This window comes from Palaemon carinicauda, chromosome 24, assembly GCF_036898095.1.
Source record: "Palaemon carinicauda isolate YSFRI2023 chromosome 24, ASM3689809v2, whole genome shotgun sequence".
NCBI classification, from domain to species: Eukaryota; Metazoa; Arthropoda; class Malacostraca; order Decapoda; family Palaemonidae; genus Palaemon; species Palaemon carinicauda.
Genome location: NC_090748.1, coordinates 74,054,327 through 74,060,253, shown reverse-complemented (window position 1 = coordinate 74,060,253; position 5,927 = coordinate 74,054,327). Strand labels below are relative to the sequence as shown.

Sequence of the window (5,927 nt, the reverse complement as noted above, 5' to 3'; positions counted from 1 at the left end):
TTTTTTTTTTCCCCAGAGAACTCTCCCTGCTTTCCTCATGGCCGCTCAGGTGCAGGCTTCTGCCTCCTTCGCTTTTTGGAGGGCTGGTCAACTCCGGTAGGCTCGGGTTCGACCTTCTTCAGTGCCGGGCCAAGCTTCCGGATGCTTACCATGAGTGTGGGTTCATGGTATTTTGCTTGGAGCCTTCTCTTCTTCTGCCTCAACATCTGGAGTATCTGGCCATGATATTGAGTCAACGGCCTTACCACGTTGGAAACCCCGCTTCTCGTCCGTCCAGCGAGGTTAAGCAATGTCGGTTCTGGTCGGTACTTGGATGGGTGTCCACCTGGGGATGCCAGATTCTGTTGCCACATCCTCCGAGCCTTCCTTTCAGTTGACTGTGGCAAGACTGAGGAGAGTCAGAGTACCTGTTCTCAGTCAAGCAGAGCTTTCAGCCCTATCTTGGAACGTTTCCTAGTTCTCCTTTCCTCATTGGCCCGTCTATAGTCCGAACGGTCGCCTCAGGATAAGTTCCATGTGGGGCGGTCCAAGTTCCGGTGGTTTCAGGCAACAATTAACCGGACTTCCTGGCCCCTATGGGACCAGCGGAACTATTAGACCTGCAATGGGTGTTGACCTATGGAACCTCTTGATGGTAGTGGATATTCTCGTCCTTTCCCCACATTCTTGATGCTGTTCTTAGACTCGTCAAAGAAAAGGGGGGGGGGGGCATGTTCCGGTCCAGGCCTATGGTTAAGACCTGAAGGATACCTCTCCATCATTCAGGCAGGCTTAGGGGTCGTAGTCTGGCCCCTCTACAGATCCTACAGCTCCTGCCGAGTCGCTTCGTGCGCGTCGACTTCATGATTCTGGCGTGTTCTAACCAGCAGGGGACGCATTTTCACACCTTCACATCTTGCAGGAGAGATACCGGGATGATTGAGATACTCTCAATACCACCATCGGCTCTCTCATTCCAGGCAGAGGAATGTTCTGTCCGACTATCCGAGCAGAGCCTCGTAGAGGGAGTGTTCCTGGGGGTCTTTGGCCTTGAGTAACCAGCAAGTCCTGGTCTGGGGGACCTGATCGCGACAGCTTGGAACCTCAAGCTTCCGCTGTTCTTCCCCCCAGTCTCAGACCCCGAGACTCTTTGGCAAGATGCATTCCGGTGATGGTGGGACAACTTCGACGCCTGCGTCTTCCCTCCTTTTTGTCTGTGGACAATGGGTCTCAACAAGACCAGGTTGTCTGTCAACCTTTCAATGGGAGAGCTCCACTGGGACTATGCGCAGAACGGTTTCGGAACCCTCTGCTTCCCCTGACGGAACTCCCGGGAGAGCTTCTCCCTCGGCGCAGACTACTCAAACAACTACACTGCAACATCTCTCCCGAACCGGGGCGTCGCTTCGGCTTCATGCCTGGAGACACTACGCCTCCTCCTCAAGAAGAGACAACCCGCTACAGTCGCGGTACGGAGGTCGCATCATCTGCGATAGTCATCCGCAGGGGTCTTCCAGGCAAAGTGAAGAGTCTTCGGTGGTTGGTGCGATGGGAGATATACCTCTTCTCCAGCAATAACGGTCTTATTGCCTTTCGGTGGGAGGAAACTCCTTTCCGCTCTCGGCAATGAAGCCTGTCGCTCAGCCTTTCCCTGACCTTCAGGCTTAAAGGAATAACTTTTTCCTGCCCGCTGGATCTTTTCTCGCTCATGCGAAGCTACGATCGTCCCTGCCCTAGTCGGAGGAAGACCTCCAACTTGGAGCATGGCTCGGACTTTTTAGTCCCTTAAGAGATCTTCTCAAGACCCTTTATGACAGGCCTCGGATTGTATTCCGCCTTGGGTCTCCTGCTCACTCTGTCCACGGCCAGTTTGTAAGCAATCTTCTTGGTCTCGTACAACTCCGCCCTTTCTAAGGAAGAGGGGAAGGCAACATTCAGGTTCGCTCCTGAGTTGTTGGCTAGACTCAGAATCGGGGGGTCCCGGCACTTCGGTCCAATTCCTTCAAGATTTTTAGTCTCCATTCTGTATCTGATGTCCCAAGCCCTTCTCTTTCTTGCCAGTAAAGGAATCGAGAGGTTAGCTTTGGGAACAGCTGCAGTTTGTCCTCAGTTGCAGCCGATTTGGGAGCACAAGGAGGACACGGGGGAGAGTCACCAGTATACCTCTTCAGCCCGGACTCAAGGACATTCATCTCGACCTGTCTCCAGACCCTCCCCCGTCACGTCGCCCTACAGCACGATGTTGGATACATCGCAACGTCCCTCGCCTTCGAGTAATACTACTCTGTGACGCAGGTGCTACAAGCTGGAGTCTGGAAGCGTTTAATGACCTTCGCAGCCCGCTTCCTGCAGGGCGTGACCCACAGGAGTCTCGATACATTTTCTATCGCTCTGTGGTGGCTACACAACAGCTGGTCTAACCTCAGGCTCCTTTTTGGACAGGTAGCAGAAGGTTGAGGGCATTGTTATCAGGTTTTAGTCTGCATGAACGAAAGAAGTATGTCTGGCCCTTATTTCTTTCTTCATCATCCCCTCTACGGGGAAGCAGCATCCTGGTCTCTGCATAGCTGACCTCGAACCTCTGCAGGTAAACCATGCTTTCTTGTGTTCCGAGTATTGAGTCAATACTGTCGCGTCCCCCATACCCTGACGAGGTGGTATTGGGAACGTCCTAACCCATAGTTCCTTCTGGAACTCCAGGTCAACTGCCTAGGACGGGTCACACTTCTTCCTTCACACACAAGCTTATGTAGGCCACACGGTTCCTTGCGGAGCAAGGAACTTGTGAGGTGCAGGGACTCCTTTTCTCGAGTGCGACTCACTCGGATTCTGAGTCCCCGGGTAAAGCCAAAGCCAGTATGGCTGGGGACTTTCCACCCTACCTAAGGGGTAAGTCACCCAATGTAAATAGCATGGTTTGTATTTCGGTTACGGAACAAATGACAAATTTGAAGATAATTTGTATTTTTCCTAACCATACAAACCTTAGCTATTTACACATATTTGCCCGCCAGCCCTGTCCCCCAAGACAAGTCCTACCTCTTAAGTGAAAGTGAGCATTCATCTGTGTGTGAGGGGGGGGAGGGGTAGCTAGCTACCACTCCCCTACCCCCCCCCCCCGCTAACTAGCGCGGGGGTAATACACCCTCGTTAAATTCTAATGGCTCGCCATTTCAGCTGCGCTAAAAGGTAAACCCAATGTAAATAGCTAAGGTTTGTATGGTTAGGAAAAATACAAATTATTTTGGAATTTGTCATTTTTGAATATACTGACCCGCTGGTTATATAAGTTAAAAACCCACCCTCCTCCCCTCTAGAGACCATGGGGTATGGAAAATCTGTAGTGGGTTGGTATAGTTCTACCTGTAGTACCGCGAGGGCGCTAGTGTACACCTGGCATATCTGCGATAGCCGCGCAAGATTTTGAATTTTCTGCCGGGGCATCCAGGGACTTAAGCCATTCTTATATAACCAGCGGGTAAGTATATTAAAAAATTTATTTGTTCCGTAACCGAAATACAAACCACGTTATTTACATAGGGTTTTACTTTCGGCGTAGCTGAAATGGCGAGCCATTAGATTTTTAACGAGGGTTAACTACCCCCGCGCTAGTTAGCAGGGGTAGGGGAGGGGTAGCTAGCTACCCCTCCCCCCTCACACACTGGTGAACTGACTCACTTCGCTTTTGGCTCGGACAATGAACGGATGTCTCTTCCCGTCCTCGCATGGCAGCCATTTATTGTTTTGTCTTTACTTAATTACTTACTTTTCTTTGCTCATATATATATGTAAACATATTTTTATGTTTATGTATATATTTGAGTTTAGAAATCAGTAAGTTTCCTTTTCAGTGTTCGTGCTGTGTGTGTGTGTACGATATCACCGTGTGGCCGCTGGCAGTCAGGCCACTACGATGTAATTTCATGGACCGCGATCTCTTCCTTGGTCCTTCGGTCGCCTCCTTCCACGGGCGCCGTGGGGAGTCGTCATCGCTGGACTTATTATTCTGTTCTCCGGTACTCCTCTTTTCCTACGGGGAAGGTAGGGTTCAGCGTAGGAACGCGAGAGTGTAGTTTGACTACGGTCTCTCTCTCTCTTTCTGGAGGTCGTTTGCCTTTTACTACGTTTTCTATGTACTACGATAGCTCCTTCGTTCGGGTGGAGCTGCTACGCAGTACTTTTTATCTTAATTATAATTTTATTATTAAAGCTAATTGTATTTGTTAACTTTTCAGCTTTTTAGAATGTTTCCCTTCGGGGTGTTTCGTTCTTACTTTTGTGAACATTCTTTAATGAATTGCATAATTATAACTGTTATAATTCAGTTTTTGTTATAGTTCTCGCCCTCCCCCTTCCCGTGAGTGTAGGTGGGGTTGGGGCTCTTGCCTGTTATGTAATTCGTGTGTTTTTTTCCCTCGGGTTTCCTCTTCGGATTCTTCCCGGGGGAATGAATGTTAACTAATTACTTTTTATTTTCACTGTTAACGATCTGTTTTCCGTTTGCCTAATGTGACAACGAAGCAGAGCTGTCTTGTTGGGACTCAGGGAGTCGGCTGTTGCTGCCTCCTCTATAGGATTTCGTCAGGGGCGTGTCTCCTTCTCCTGGAAGTTCTCCCGAGACACCCGACAGCTCTTCAGTTCATCTTAGAACACTCAGGTGTGTCTGGGAATGAGAAGGCAGATTCACTGGCTAAGAAGGCTGCATATGAGTTGCTGCCAAGAAGGTATCCCATTCCCTGTAATGATTTCTTACCTGACATCAAGAAATTGGTTTGCAATAAATGGCAACAGCAATGGGACAGCCTAGATGGGAATAAAATGCGAGAGGTAATAAATGTCATATCTCCTTGGAGGTATAATATGATGCCCCGAAAATGGGAGACGTCTCTTTGTCGTCTCCGTATTGGTCACACTCGGTTGACACACGAGTTTCTGCTGAAGGGCCAACACCAACCGTATTGTGACGACTGTTTAGTACCTCTAACAGTGAGGCATTTGTTGAACGAATGCCCCAATTATAACAACTTAAGGAATAGATATTTGTTTGAGGCTCAAGGTGAGGGTGGCAGGTTCATCCTTGCCAAGATTCTTGTAAATGATGTGTCCTGTGCAAGTGGCATTTTTAGGTTTATTTCAGAAGCAGGTCTTCTGAAAACTATTCAACTTTTATGATTTTAATTGAATACTCTTTTATTTTTTATTTTATTTTATTTTTTATTTTTGTATACATAAAATGTTACCGGCGTCAATGACCTTAGATGTCAGGATGCCTGAAAACTTTAAATCAATCAATCAATCAGGAGGTTCGCCTCCTTGGGTGGGTAACTTCCCTTCACCAGGTTTGAGTTTCTTTCGCTTCCGGGGGGGGGGGGGGGGGGGAAACTTCTCTTACCTTTAATAATTATATGTTCTTGGTCCTCCGGCGGTTTTGCTCTTAGTGCTGAGCGACCGCTTTTGTTACCTTGCTCAAGGGGCTGAGCGGTTACTTCTCGGACCATAGTTTTTGTGCGACTATGCTCTTGGTGCTGAGCGGTCTCACCTGCAGCTTCGCTCAAGGGGCTGAGCAGCTGCAGGAGCTCCTCGTCGGAGGTTGGCTCCTAGGTCACAGGCTGACCCTTCGGCCCTTGGGCTCCATCTTCAGTCTCTTCTACGAAGTTTTCCTCTCTCGTTCGCGAGAGAGGACACTCATAGAGACTCCTCTTTGGAGGACTCCTTCTGCTGTTGTTGCTGAAGGCTCAGTCTCCTTCGGGGGGGCAGCTGAGCCCTACGGTCTCTCCTGCGAGTGTTTCTTCCCCGGGGGGGAAGTTCACCACAGAGACTCCTCTTCGGAGGTCTCCTTCTGCTCTTGTTGCTGAGGGCTCGGTCCCCTTCGGGGGCAGCTGATGCCACGGTCTCTCCTGTGAGTGCTTCTCCCCCTTGGGGGAGTTCACTCCAGAGACTCCTCTTCG

At 49.5% G+C, this 5,927-nt stretch overlaps 1 pseudogene; it reads left to right on the top strand.

The window, feature by feature from the left end:
• Positions 1-231: 231 nt before the first annotated feature.
• Positions 232-350, top strand: LOC137618566 (5S ribosomal RNA; annotated as a pseudogene).
• The last annotated feature ends 5,577 nt before the right edge of the window (positions 351-5,927 follow it).